Source organism: Dermacentor albipictus, chromosome 7, assembly GCF_038994185.2.
Source record: "Dermacentor albipictus isolate Rhodes 1998 colony chromosome 7, USDA_Dalb.pri_finalv2, whole genome shotgun sequence".
In the NCBI taxonomy this organism is placed as follows: Eukaryota; Metazoa; Arthropoda; class Arachnida; order Ixodida; family Ixodidae; genus Dermacentor; species Dermacentor albipictus.
The window spans coordinates 20,017,628-20,033,233 of record NC_091827.1 but is presented as its reverse complement, the minus strand read 5'-3'; the positions used below and the strand labels follow the sequence as shown (position 1 = coordinate 20,033,233).

Here is a 15,606-nt window from a genome sequence, read left to right as displayed (position 1 = left end):
TGTCCCAATGTCAATAGACGCAGACACACTGGAAGTCGTCCACCCGCTCCATACCTTCTTTTCGGAATATCTTTCATTCTCCCCGTGCTGGATGAACATGGAAAGGAATGAGGGCTCACTTGGAGCACGTTCAGCGAACTCTAACGTTTCATTTGACTTGAACGTGACTGTTCCAGTGCTCAATAATTTGTTGATTTAAAACCATTTACTTTTTTTTTCAATGTAGTTAACGCAGATTTTCTGGAGGGCGAAGCTTCTGCCAAAATGACCAAAGCGTTAGCAACTTTCGGTGGCGTGTGCAGATTTCTGGTGGAGACAGACGGCGTCGGATAACGGTGCGTGCGAGCAGATGTATATTCAATCGCGAAGCGAGTACAACTCTCTATATGCATATACACGTGTGCGACGTATCTTCGATGATGTGTGGCCCAAAGTGTGCGTTGGGAAGCGACGCAGCCCATACGTCCAACGCACATTGAATCCAATTGACCGGATAATTGCAACCGCCGTTTATTTATGCGCAATTCAACCGTCACTATACAGCTGTAATTACGATCAACGCTCTCCCGATGTGATACTACATATACACTGATGCGCTGTACTACTCGCCCTAGCATTAACAAATTCGCATTCCTTCCTGGTTGACTGCACCACCTGCGACCACTGCAAGTGTGAGGAGATCGCCGAGAACTTCCCGTGCCATTTCCGGCACGCGTTATGACGTACAACGTCAGCGTCAATGACGTCCAACTTCAATGTATATGGCGCTGTTTTTCAACACAGAAAGTTGCGCACGCTGTGACGACTTTCCTAAAGTCAAATGGCCTGACACGACACTTATATCTATAAGACAGCGTATGTCTATTACTGTTCGCATGGACTACACCTCTTCTTTTGTCCCTGTCTTTTATCGTTCAACTCCTCAGCCCCTTTCTACCGTGCAGGGTAGCAAACCGCACGTCCGTCTGGCTACGCTCCCCGCATTTTCTTATTTGCTACGTCTCTCTCAGTCCAGTTGTAACACGTCTGCGTGCACGCAAGTTCCATGAAGCCGAATGCTCCCACAGCAACTGGCGATGATGCCTTGCGCATGCGAGCTGCCTGCGAAGACACAATGATCATCCTGACGTGGCATCTATGCTTGCATCGTGGGGAATAGCTATACGCCTGTGTTGCGAGGATAATTTGCAGCCGCCAAACATAGGCATGCGGTCGAGAGCTAAGTATACATATACATCCACTATACATCTGCAAATCGGTCTTTAAATTTCATTGATATAGATGAACTCCGGAGCAACCCTGTGAAAGAAACGAAGGCTCCTACAAGCTCAGTTCGGGTCTTTCCCTGCTATGCGAGGTGAGAACAGACAGCACAGGTGGCAGGTGCCTCCTGCGACTGCATGGTATACGTAAGGATCGGCGGGGAACTTACAAGATCCGTGTTCGGGCCATGGGCGCGCTATGTGGCGGCGAGAGTTGGGCGCTACACATAATTCGTGCATAGCGAGGATGGCGACAACAATGTTGCCCGACAATTGGCAACGGCGCTTTATTTACCATCCTCAAAAGGCAAAGTTGAGACGTCAGAGGACAGCAGACCTTGCTCGAATCGGGAAACATACCCGCGAAGCAGAAAATAAACAAAAGGACGGAACTCGACGTCCTTAGCTATATCTGTACATGGCGCTTGCAGAGCGAGAATGAGCCTGGCACTTGGCCAACGCAATAAAAGCAATCTTGTATTTACGTGGGATTCCAAACCGGCGACATTGTATGTTTGTACCCGAGGGCCGGCAGCATCGCGCCCTTATCAAAGCGATCGAGGGTGAAACCGCGCGTTGATTCTCGGGGAAACTCGTGACAGTTGTGCAGTGTGCGGTAGAGAGCGAGAAAAAAAGCAAGCGGCCAAGGCTTTTTTAAGCTCAGCCCCTTTGTTTTCTCTCGCGCGGTTGTTCTTTTTACTTTCCCTCTCGGAGCGACGCGTGCGGCTTCAATCCGCGCGTTTTTGTCGGCGAGCCAGAGCCAAGCCGGCTCGCACCCTTCCGCTCACTCTCTCTCCCTCTCCCCCCAATTATTTTGAGTGCCTCCTTCGATGCTGCGGGCGGCGCGCGGGCTTTTTTAGTCCTTAAGTCCCCGGACATGAAAGGCAGGGTGCCGACACGAGTTCCGAGCGCGCCCGGTGGAAATCAAGGCGCGGGCGCAAAAAATATAAAAGGACATCGTCTGCACGGCCGCCGCTGCAGACGACAAAAATAAGGGCCGCCGCCGCCGCGCTGAGAATGGGCGGCGGCACAAAAAAACACTTGGCGTGCCCGCGGCTTGAAAATAAACGCCGCCCGGTGCTGCAGCCGCAGCTCCTCTGCGGTGGAACTCCGTGGCAGTGCGCTTCCACGGCTCTATGGCTCGCGCTTGCATCCAGCACTTCATGGACGCCTTTCTGGCAAGACCGTGCTGAAGGCGGAGATTAACCCTATAATGTGAAACCTGGAAGGACTCTGGTCCAACGTGTGCAGGGTATCATGCACTAAGATTTAAAGATATGCATCATCATCATCATCATCACCATCATCATCAGCCTGGTTACGCCCACTGCAGGGCAAAGGCCTCTCCCATACTTCTCCAATTACCCCGGTCATGTACTAACTGCGGCCATGTCGTCCCTGCAAACTTCTTATTCTCATCCGCCCACCTAACTTTCTGCCACCCCCTGCCATGCTTCCCTTCCCTTTGGAATCCATTCCGTAACCCTTAATGACCATCGGTTATCTTCCCTCCTCATTACATGTCCTGCCCATGCCCATTCCTTTTTCTTCATTTCAACTAAGATGTCATTAACTCGCGTTTGTTCCCTCACCCAATCTGCTCTTTTCTTATCCCTTCAGAATCAGAATCGTTACTTAACGTTACACCTATCATTCTTCCTTCCATAGCTCGTTGGGTCGTCCTCAATTTAAGCAGAACCCTTTTCGTAAGCCTCCAGGTTTCTGCCCCTCCTGGTAAGACATAGCTATTATGCATATCCATATTATGCATGCAAGATATGCATATGCCGTATACCTGGACAGAACCAAGGTAACGTTGTTTGCTTTCGCTTGGAGATACTGAGATATCTTTTTTTTTTTTGCTTTCCGCCTAATAGCCTTAATAGTTCCGTCTAATAGTCTTAATTAATCAGGCAACTTCTCAAATATTACAGTTAGATTAAATGTGTCAATGAGAAAATTGTAGAGAAACATGAAAAACTTCCGATACACCTTTCTGTCGCTGAATACGTGCTGCATAAAAGTGTTTTTCCGAGTGTAAAAGAAGCCCGCGATTACACGCAACATTGCCGCGCGACTGGCCGCTCGGGGCACTTAGTAGCAGTAGTAGTAGTAGCAATTGTTGTCGTTGCCGTTGCTGTTGTTGTTTCTGACCCCACCACCGCTGCTGCTGCTTTCTCCTCCTCCAGTGGTGACAGGAAATAACATCAGCTAAGCCAGTGGCAAGAAGTTGAAGGGCTCGATGGGAAAGAGTAGAAAAAAAAACAGTCCTGTCTCCGCTTCTCCATCACGTGCGAGCGCCACAGACATAAACGAAGACGACTCGGACACGAACCATCCTTGACCAATACTCATCTCCTAAGAAGCTTGCTGGCGCACACCTGCGAATGCTTACTCAAAAAATCGCAAGACTTTCCGATCACGATATCGCTCCAGCTACTGCGCATCGGAGATACTGCATTTTTTTTTTTTAATGTGTATCATCTAGCAGAATATAAGGAGAGTACCATCGTTCAGCCGTACGGACACATTCTTCCGGCGGCTTAACTGCGCCCCGCAAGTTCGACTCGAACGAGCAAGGTGGCTCCTAACGGCACTGCCGAAAACTGAACGTTTAGCAGCGCGAACAGACGAAGGACATAAGGAATACGGCCACACAAAACGGGCCCGTTTGTGTCGTCTGCTCTTCTTACCCGTCGTCTGTTCGCGTTGCTAAACGTTTACCACGAGCCAGTACCATAACTAGACGACCAACAAGCCTTAACAAACTGCCGAAAAGTGTCGCCGTGCGGCCGGCGAGTGCCGCGGCGGTTCTTTTTCGCACCGCTTGACGCGCCCTCCTCCTTCCGAAAGTTTATTCTTTCCCCGGACAGCAGCGCGGGCGACTTTATTTTCGCTGTCTCCCCGATCTCCGATGTGCCCGTTGTTCTCGCGTCCTCCGACGGAAGAACAAATCAAAGAGAAAGGACTTCTCGCTCCTCTCTCTCTCTCTCTCTCTCACGCCTGCTTTCTCGCAGACACCGCGGTATCTCGTTGTTTCGCATAGCGTTTGCTCCGAAATGAACAGCACGAGAACGAGTTGGGAAAGAGGGGAGAGTATATAGACAAAGAGAACAAAAAAAAAGTTGCAGAGGAGGGGGAGGGGGGCACAAAACAACTCGCGCTGTCGCAGCCGCGGTCTGGTTTCGGCACTGGGAGGACGTACCCCTGTCTATTTGGGTGCCGCACGCCACGCTCGCGGAGGAAAAGGCTTCGCCGAGCTCCGAGCCCGAGCCTTGGCCGACGATTTGGGCGCCGTCTCTCCGTATACACCGTTGGCCACGATTAAAACGCCGACCCCCGGGGCAGCACCCGTACGCGCGCACCAAGGTAAGCAACGTATCGGCGTGGATGTCGATCAGCTGATGTTGCGCCGCTAGCTGTTAATACGTAACACATCAAGATGGCGAAAGCGGTACTTGTTTAGCCGTTTGATATTGTAAAACATGGTCACCAAATGCCGGAGCATTCAAACCTTGTTTCTGTGTATACTTGGAGCTATCGTACTTGTTCACGTGCAGCGGTTGCTGAAGCAGTCATTTAACCCCATAAAGCCCGCGACGTACCATTTTTGATACGCTGAATTAGATGCTTCGAAATTCTGGTTCAAGTCCCGGAAACATGACGCCAACCCCATAGTAGCGTTGAGCGCACGCCAGCGAATCAAATAGTGAAGAGTTTCAGAGCCCACTTCCTTATTCTTCAGTGTTCCCTATTGTAGCAGCAAGCTAAAAGCGCTGAAAATATTTTTCATCACAATTATGTACGGACGCAGTTACCCTCAGCGATGTTTATAACGTTTGTCGACATTCCTGTCCACCTAATACCAGCTTTAAATTATTTGCCTTTTTAGTTAGTTTTTACTCTTTCTTTCATTTTTCTTATTCGTTTTCTGGCGGTCGTTTCCTCCTTCAAGAGCCGTGAAATTCGCAAACATGGAGTAGCTGAGCCGCGGATTAGCTTAACCTCTCAGCAACATGCAATATATAGCCGAATAAAACAATGATATCGAGACGTGTGAAACAGATCATTCATGTGAACCGGGGCGCAACTAAAGATTACGGATTGTAAAAGATTATCCAGAAGACCGGCATTAGTACCGAGTTACACTTTTTTATTACGAGGTCACGGGATCGAATCCCGGTCGCGGCGGCCGAATTTCAATGGGGACGAAATGCAAGAACGCCCGCATCCCCTGATGGCCAAATTAATCAGGAGTCCCCCACTGAGGCGTGCCTCATAATGAAATGGTAGTTTTGGCAAGTAAAACCTCAGAATTAAATTCAACACTCGTCGTTGTATATGGAAACGACGCCCACAGACAGTCGTCCAGATACAGTCCCTGTAGTTTCTTGTATGTGTTTAAGGAACATTTCTGTGGATAGTGTGTTTTATTGATCAAAACTCTGTATATATAGACGGTGTTTTTGCGAAGATATTAACTTACATTTTGTTAACAATCATCTGTGGGAATAACTCATTCATACTCCTTGAGCTGGATTGCTCAAAGAGGCTGACATTATTTAGACGAAATACCAAAGTGCCTAATTATCTAATTAACAAAAATACTAATTAGGTTATTAACTATTTACACTTGCAATTTACAAATTGTAGCCGGGGAGTTCGCAAGGTGGATCCACTTGGAACTAATTCTCAAGATGACACCAGTTTCTAGGTATTAATTCCTGAACTCTATGAAGAACTAGATTGACGGTGCGGTTATTTTTGAGCTTCAATGCATAAAACGGTGTTTCGCCAAAAAAGTGAAACGACAGTGTATTTTTACGGTAAGTTTGATTTCGCATACCACGAAAATAGTGTCATCCACAGAAATGATTTCAAGTGGATATGCCTTGCAGTCTCACCGCGATTACAATTCGAAAATTGTAGTGTGTGCTGTAAGGTTATTAGTTAAAAAATTTATTATGAAATTTTCAATAATTAGTTGATTAGGCATTTCGATTTAACGTGCAACTAATGTTGGCCTCTTCGAGTATGGACCAGTTGAATGACTACAACTGTGCTATCTGCCACAGGATTTCTTTTTTTTTTTTTAATGCCTAATGTCTTCGCAGAAACACCCGGTATATCTATCGAAGTGGATGAGATAAAAGAAGTGAACGGGTATAAATGGATGTGAAGAAGGGAGAGATTAGGGGGGGGGGGGGGGGGGGGGGGGAGGGCGTGGTTAGGAAACGAAAGAATTTTGTCGATCAGCGCTATAACAATGCTCTACCCGCCGTGGTTGCTCAGTGGCTATGGTGTTAGGCTGCTGAGCACGAGGTCGCGGGATCGAATCCCGGCCACGGCGGCCGCATTTCGATGGGGGCGAAATGCGAAAACACCCGTGTACTTAGACTTAGGCGCACGTTAGAGAACCCCAGGTGGTCAAAATTTCCGGAGTCCCCCACTACGGCGTGCCTCATAATCAGAAAGTGGTTTTGGCACGTAAAACCCCATATATTATTATAACAATACCCTTATCTACGCAAGCAAAACGCGAAGAGTCAGCACACTTAGCGTGTGGGCGTCGTGATGGCATAACGGAACGAGCGAGCATAACGCGTATAGACGCATGTAGAAGAACAGACATTAACATAAAACACGAGTTGATTGTTTATGTCGTTCGGGAAGGGGAGCAAATATGACCTGTAAGTTACGCATTTTGCAAGCGTTTTGTATCCGTGTTGTTGTGACTGCTGGTCGCGGGCGTGTGTACGATTGCGTCCATTTACCTTTTTCTTTCCGCACGTGGGTTTCATTGCTGCTGCAGCCGAAAACGTGGCAGCAGTTTGTACGCCTCAAGTCATACGCCTCAAGTGACCGACGCGAACGTGTTGTGCATGCCGCCACCTAGTGAACAAAAAGCACGTTTACCTGAACACCTTGCGAAGTGCTCAACGTGCTCGTGCCCCCGAGTCTGCAGCTGAAGCGTGACGTCAGCTGTGGCTGCAGGTTACAGGTACAAAGGCGCCACGAAAGAAAAAAAAAAGAAAAGGTGCTTAGAGCTACCTGAATATACGGACAGACCAGCTCAGACTGTAGACGAACTATAGTTAATTATATATGGACGATAAGACTCACGGGCCAGGCACTCTGTAAAACAATTTGCACCCTTAAAGTGATGATATTTGTTCCATGACCTTGTTCCATGACCTTATTCCATGACATTTGTTTGTGGGCTGCCATTCTCGAAATTCCGATCAATAACTTTGTCAAGAACGTAAGACACGGTACGAGTAACTTTAGTGTTAGAATGGTGTGGCAGTATCACCCGCATGTGTATACCTCACGTCATATAGCAAGGCGAGGCATATATACATATATGCTTAAATATATACGGCAACTTCCGCTCACGCGACGCCGGCGCCGATGCCGGACGCCGACACCGGATATTCTGCTGCGACACCGGACCCCTTAGTTATCGCGTTGAAACACTGACAAAGGGGCTCGCTTACAGGGGCACCACCGGACGCTGACGCTGTTTCCTGTCTCTGTCGTTTTTTTCTTCTTTCTTTTCTTTTTACACTTTGGGTCGATCGTCATGAATATATTTTAATTTTGACGCGTGCCGCGCGACTTCACGTTTCGGCAACGTAGCCCGGTTCACATCTGAGCACGTTCCGGTCAAAGGAAGGCAGGGCGCTAAAACGCAGCGCGGCACTGGGCTATCCTCGCGAGCGGTGACCCTTTCCGTCCTCGACCGTATCGATCGGGTTTCGTCTGGTAGCGTCCAGACGGCCGTGCATCCCGTGGCATAACGGAGAGTATATACACACATACGTGTGGGGATGGGGAAGGGGGAGGGGGGAGAAGGACTTCCCTGCGGGTCTCGAGCTGCAGGGAGAAAACGGGGTCGGCACTCCCCACCCCTTTCTTTTCTCTCTCTCTCTCTCTTCGTACTCATTTTTACCTCTTTTCCTCACGCGCAACACCTAACACACACTCGAGAAGGTCGCTGCTGCCGCTTCTTTCGGGGTGAAATTTCCATCCCCTTCCTTTACTTTTTATTTCTTTCTTTCTTCCTTTCTCTTTCTTTCTTTCTTTCTTTCTTTCTTCAGACGCCAGGCTGACCGGATGCGAGCTAGGGCACTGTGGCAGAGCTTTCGGTCTCTGCTGTTTTGTTGTTCTTTTTTTCTGTTTCACCGGCTCTTTCGCTCGTCTGTCTGTTTGCGAGGGCGTACACACGCCGACGGCTATGCCAGCGTTCCCTATACTTGCTGTGGCCTTTCCCTCCTCGGAGCTAAGGCTCCGAACCCCTCGCACTCGCGGAGTTAGCCACTCCGTTCAAGGCGAGGGTGCGAGCTGTGCCGCCTGCATCCCCTGCGGAGATCATCTGCCGCCTCTGCAGGCGCCATAGATGGCGTCTCGAGGTGTCCATAAGTCAATCTGGCTCATCGCGGCCTCACCGCGAGGGTGCCAAAAGCCAGCCGACGGCGTCATGCGTACATAGGAAATCCCCAGTAATTTATGAGCCTTATATGGGCGAACACGGCATTGCTAACAGGAGGCGTATACGCTTCCGTAGTGGTTATACTTCCTGTATGTGTAAGCTAAATTGATGTGGTATTCAGTGAACGTGTTGCTGGGCTATGCAGTTGGTTTGTGTACTTGCGTGCAAAAACAAGCGCACACAACAAAAGACAGACGCAGTAAAGAGGGCATCCGTCCTGAGCCTCTGTCTGTCATCGCTCTCGTGCAAGCTGTAGGTGTGCGCTTGTTTAAGCCTTTCACATTGCGCTATTTTCGCGAGCGGCTTTAATGCGAACAAAGCAGATGCATAACTAAGGGTGACATAACGGGCACATACAGACCTCAAGCCTGTAAGTAACTCACAGCTTACTATCATGTTAATGTAATGGATCACCGTTTTCGTGCTACATACACTAACTCAAAGCAGGACACTAAGAATGACGATGACAGACAACTTTTACGTTGAAAAGGAATCAGCGCGTCAACAATTTCTATGAGGTACAGAAAATCGCGGTATAATAGAGCTAAAGGCCAAAGACCCGCGAATGGTCTTTAGCTCGTGGGATCGCATTGGGTGTCATTTCCTTTCATTCGATTAAATTCCAGGTACTTGGAGGCACACAGGGGCCGTTTCGCCCACAATATTTACTCGGCAAATGAATACACACGTGTGTACCCTATATGGTTAACGCTTGTTTCCTTTAATGCCCTGGTGTATATATGGCATCAACGCAGCAAATAGCATGTCACTTTCAATCATGTGCTGCACAATTAACGGCAGGGTCAGGGATTCAAGTTGGTCTAGGCCATTACAATACATGTACTTCGGGCAAGGATGTGCCTGACAGAAGAAACGTAGCCGGTTGATTTTCCGCCAACGAACGTGACAAAATGATCAAAAGTGAGAGACGATAGCACTGTAGCGAGCATTAGGTGCTGCGATATAACTGCCGGCTTAAATCGAAAAAGAAATGCCGATTTTGTTTTTTCCTGAAATATGGGGACGGCTGTGTCCGGTATGTACACCTGGTGCTTGTCGCTGGTGTGACTATACAATGCAGTTGTGCCAGTCCAGTTTCCAGTGCGCGTACATACAATTTTCGCGTATACAGTCACACTTGTGTGTGTGCAATGAATAAGCGCAGGTACCTTAATCGGACTGAAATCTTTTGTTTAGTTGAATTCACGCTTCTCAACTACGATGAAAGTAAGTTGGGCAATTATTTCACGGCGCACGTCGAACTGCCCCCGACTCGTGGTTGTGGCAAAAGAAATCTCAGTAACAGCTCGGGCACTAGAGTGTCATATATATATATATATATATATATATATATATATATATATATATATATATATATATATATATATATATATATATATATATATATATATATATATATATATATATATATATATATATATATATATATATATATATATATATATATATATATATATATGTATATGTATATGTGAGAGCGCAGCTTAGCTTTATTTTTTTTTTCTTTCAACCAACCGCGTGGCTTCTCTCTCTCTTAATTGTTATAAGCAGCCGATTATTAAAAACCCATTCCTCAGCGGTGCAATGCAACAACGCTCGTGAATGCTCGTATTTATGTGAACGTCTTAAACGATCCCAGGTGGTTAAAATTAATCGCGAGTCCCCCACTACGGCTTTCGTCATAATTTGAACATGGTATGGCCAGTTAAACGCCACAATATCATTCAAAATTTCTTAGAGTTTCCTATAAAAAAATTACACGAGCGGGAACTCTCGCAGTGAGATCGGATTCAGCTATGGTGATGGTTGCATAGTATACATAGATTTGTCCGATATTCGTTCTTGTGTTTTCAGCCGTTCTTACTACGCTGTTCCCTACATCTTTCGCAATTTCCAAAGCACTCATTTTTTTGTGTGTGTGTGTGTGAACACAGTGAGGGATGAGGTCTCTGACTGCATGCCGGTAATCATTGCGAATTGTCTAATATAAAACCTCATCGCATGTGTTCGTTGCTGCTTCACTGCAAAACGTTTCACGCGTGTTTGCAAAGCCACAAAGCCGTTTGAAGTCAAAAAGCACCAGGACATTTACTGCCCGTCATTCCCATGCTTCCTGAACCGGCATCCTCGCAGCTTCCGACACAGTAACAATAGAGTTCGCTGTAGTAAGTTTTGCAGGAAGAACTCTATGATGCAGGCATCAACATCAGGCGGTGCCGTATATAACGGTCGGTCTAAAACATGAAGTCTGAAGCGACGCTAACTGAAAAAATTCGGTGCAGAAGCTCCCCACTGGGGAAGTGTCACACAGAGCGCGTAAGCATTCTTTGGAATTATAACTTATGACGGACGCTTAACTTACGTGCGCCCACAAGTATAAGGGGCGGTGTACGCGCACATGAGTTTGTGTGTTCACAAAAGTTCGCCTATTCAAGCCTGCATGGCGCTACGAGTTTTTTGGGGACTATGGGGACACGCACTAGGAATGCCTTTGCGGGTTGCGTGACAGTGCCCACAGAAATAGTTCGTGAGTACGTGCGTGTGTGTGCTTAGGTTTTTTCTTTTTTTCCTTTTTTTATCCTTCTTTCTTTCTCACCTATTGCATCCCCTTTCCCTTCCCCCAGTACAGGGTAGCCAACCGGAGATAATCTCTGGTTAACCTCCCTGTCTTTCCTTTGCCTTTTTCTCTCTCTCTCTTTTGGGGACACGCAGGCTGTGACAGTGATGTCGCGTACCGCGCAAGAGTGACGAACTGCAACTGACGATGTGTTTGCTGTGTTATGTGCTCTCTCTCTCTCTCTCCTCCCATCTTTCATCCCCCCTATCCCGCTCCCATGTGTAGGGTAGCAAACCGGTTAGGCTAAACTGGTTGACCTCCCTGCCTTCCTTCTCCACCTTTTCCTTCCTTCTTTCCTTGGGGACACGAAACGGAAGGACCAACGGAACGGAGCATAAAATGACACCAGGCATCCAGCAAAAGAATGCTTCGCATTAAAATTATGCAGATCTCCCTCACTGTGGCCAATCGATGCGAGGCTGTAAGATGCTTGCTACTCAGCGTCGTTTGGGGTTCTACAAAGCGTTACCATGGAGACAGGCAAACACATATTTTGTGCAAGGAGAGCAATTGAATGCGTGATGTGTGGGTTCGTGTGACCACATCAGTAATATCATGAAAAGCCAACAAACACTGACACCAAGGACAACATAGGGGGAAATTACTTGTGCTTAATAAATAGAATGAAGAAACGATAAATTAATGGAAATTAATCGCAATGCATCAGATCGCGGTTTCCACTTATTGCAATCTGATGGCGCAAAAAAGCGCATGCAGGCAGCCATGCGCTCCGACCATCGTGTTTGAGTCGCTGAGCATCTATAGCTGTGCGTACGCCTAAAGATTTTAGGAGGTTTCTTGAACTCTATATCGAAAAGGAGCGGCACATGGCGCATAACTATTGCCGGCGATTCCAGTTGGGCTATAAATGCGCCTGCAGCCAACAGCACCGTCCTCCTCTATATAGAAACACTGAACGTTACAGTGTGTTACATATATTGGGCAAAAAAAAATACGCACGCGGTGTATATATATCTATGTGTATGCGTGTGTGAGCAGTTCTATAGAGCCTTGGACGAAAAACATCGCAGCAGATGCTCAGGCGGCTCGGATGTGGCTGAAAAGTAAAACCGCTGACTGCCGCTCTGCAGAACCGGTGTTCGAATCCACACGATGCAGTGCACATCATGTATTGAGGTGTTCTGAGAGAGAGAGAGAGAGAGAGAGAGAGAGAGAGAGAGAGAGAGAGAGAGAAGTGAACGTTTTTGGATGAAACAGCTAGCAAAGCACTAACCAGATACTCGCTTCTAAACGCAGAGAAAGCGAGGAAAGGAACAGGATAGCCGTAATGTTTCCGGAGCAGCAATTTTAAAATTCTGAACGTGGTAAAGTATATAAAGTATGTGTGAAATCCGTTTCGCAAAAAGAAAAAGAAGCTTATTAACAACGTTTCATAAATCCATGCAGTGCTCCCATTCGAAAGTTGACGTTCGGTCAGTTGGGAAGCTTTTAAATGTGAAACTTAAATGAGAACATTAGGCAAACCCGCCGCGATATAGCTCAGCGGCTACATAGCGTTGCGCTTCTGAGCACAAGGTTGCCGGTTCTATCCCTGCTACGACGGTCGCACCTCAATGAAGCCGAAATGCAAAAAAAAGTCGAAAAAATACGTTCGTGTACCGTAGATTGGGTGCACATTAATGGACCCCAGGTGGACAAAATTCATCCGGCGCGCCCCATTATAGGCTCGCAAAAGACGAGAATTTAATTTCTTTAGAGATGAAGCACATGTCACGAGATGCAAGTTGAGTGGGCCGTGTTCGTTATAAATGTGATAATGTATATATACATCGCCGCAATTTATTTTTTAAACACGGCGAGACTGGCCAAGTTGTAAATTACATTGCCAACAGATAAACAACAAATTTGTATGTTTGTCGCCTAAAACCGAGGCGTACACCTTTTTGAACGACTGGAAATTATTACTGAGAATTTATCTGCACCGTGCATTCGCTCGTGCAAGGAACTGGCGCCTCTGCAAAAATTCCACCATTCCTATAATAGTGAATTCCCGGACGCTATACTATAGCTAATTGAATAGCAAGGACTTTTTCGATTCATATTACAAATTCCGAATACCCGCACGCCCCTATTTATTTCTTCGTGAAAGTTCTTTAAAAGATGGCTTTGGAATTCCTGTCGTGTACATCGGCTGACATTGAAACGGCTGTATGAGAGCTCATAGCAGCTGTCGCTGTACAAAATTTGTGGACGCCCGCTTACGGGCAAGAGTCTACGGACGTATGCAGTGTAAATGCGGAGGCTATTGAAAAGCCATATTTTATGATGATTCGCCAAACAGGCTTGCACAAAGCCGCTCCCCCCTGCTGTCTCCAAGATGAGCTGCACCCGGGACGATCAGAAATAAATCGGACGCTCGCAAAATGTGGCCCCTTGCGCAAGTCAATTAAGTAAGGATGGATGGATGGATGGATGGATGGATGTTATGAGCGTCCCCTTTGGAACGGGGCGGTGGGTTGCGCCACCAAGCTCTTGCTACTATGCTGCCTAATATCCTACCTAGGTTAACCAATGAAAAAAGTAACTCATTCACGTGGCGCGCCATCTTGTGTCACACTTATATAACACATTTTGTTACAACTATGTTGTGTAACCACTTCTCTCTGTACAAGGTGTATTGTCTTTTCACCCTTGAGGATGCTCCAGAAATTAAAAACACGCAAAACCAAAACAGGGAGTTTCAGAAATCGCAGACCCAAAGATAAGGGGACGCTTAGGTCACGTGCACAAATAGAAGCGAAGATAGTAGGAAATACCGCAAAAGTTGTACAAGGAGAGAGAGAAAACATTTATTCCTATAATGCGGCGGTTCGACTTCCTCGTAGGAAGTTTGGGTACGCGAAGCCGTTTTGGGACGCCATTTCTGAAACTACCTAATGGAGAGAGAGAGAGAGAGAGAGAGAGAGAGAGAGAGAGAGGCAAAAGGAAGACAGATAGGTTAGCCAGATGAATCCCATTTGGCTATCCGGCACCGGGGAAGGGGATGCAAGACGAATTAATGAACTATAATCAGGAAGCAAAACGCTTGCAATGGCTGAAAATAGCGAGACGAACTGCGACGGATTTTTGTAGCAGCGGCCATATGTACGTTCTCTCCTCGGCCAGCCAAGCGTGAGTTAGCGTACCGTGCTTGCTTCTCGCTGCTTTTCTCTCAGTTCTCTTCTTTCGTTCTCGGGCTACATCGTCACGTGTTTTGGCGACGATCGCGCACGCAACCGTCGTGAAGTTCACAGCGAAGGGTGCCCGTTCCGCGGCTACGCAATTCGATACTCCTGCATGTGATGTTTGCGGATGCGAGGAGAACATTGACCACTCATTGTCCCATTGTCCTCAATTTCAAGCACAAAGACAGATTTTGTCCAACACATTGAGGAAACTAGATGATCGTCCTCTGAGTGAACAGACCATATTAGAGCACCGTCCCGACCGATCATCGGCTCAGAAGGCAGTGAAGGCACTTTTGTGTTTTCTCAGAACTTCTGGTTTGCTCGATCGACTTTAACTGAAGTGCTGTCCGTACACGTACCTACACCTTCTCTCTCCCTTCTTTCTCTTCCCCTTCTCCCTTCCCCCAGTGTAGGGTAGCCAACCAGACTACTGACTGGTTAACATCCCTGCCTTCCTGAATTTTCCTCTCTCTCTCTGACGAAGAAAAAACGGAAACGCAGTTCCGTTCAAGAGAGACCATCCGCTTATTTCGACGTATGTACTCTGAAGCGTAGCTGATTTGTCCAGCGGCTATGCGACTGCGTTCGCTGATCGCTTTCAAAAAGAAAGCAAACAAAAATACGGAAGCTGCATCAACCGATGTGAAACCGACCGTCTGCGACCAGTTAAGTCGAGTCGCGCGACCTCTGCTATACAGGCCAGTGTGCATATATGCGCGCACTCAGAGTTGCTGCAGTAAGTGCTCTAACGTTGACACTGTAGGGAAGACGGAAGCTGGGACACCTTTGTTATCCTTGTCAGTTACGGCAATGTTTAAAGGGACACTAAAGGGAAAAACGATTTCTTCTGCGTCAGTAAATTACCGTTCTACAACACGAAAACCACCACTCTTACAACGATATGACGTGTGGTAAGCCAGAAAAAGCGCAAGAACGATATACGGGTGGCGACGCCTCTTAAGTTCCCGCACCTGGGGGCTGTGACGTCTTGGATTTTGATGGCATCTTCTAGGGCCTACTAAGTAT

At 47.3% G+C, this 15,606-nt stretch overlaps 2 protein-coding genes across 6 annotated transcripts in view; one reads left to right on the top strand and one right to left on the bottom strand.

Annotated features, from left to right (window-relative positions):
* LOC135896343 (uncharacterized protein C6orf132-like) overlaps positions 1 to 15,606 on the bottom strand; it is a 141,063-nt gene that overhangs the window by 83,461 nt on the left and 41,996 nt on the right. The window lies entirely within an intron of this gene.
* Positions 4,410 to 15,606, top strand: part of hb (zinc finger protein hunchback) — a 49,708-nt gene continuing 38,511 nt past the window's right edge. Inside the window, exon 1 of the mRNA XM_065424724.2 lies at positions 4,410 to 4,631. The gene's annotated coding sequence lies outside the window, so the exon portion shown is untranslated. The remainder of the gene's footprint in view (positions 4,632 to 15,606) is intronic.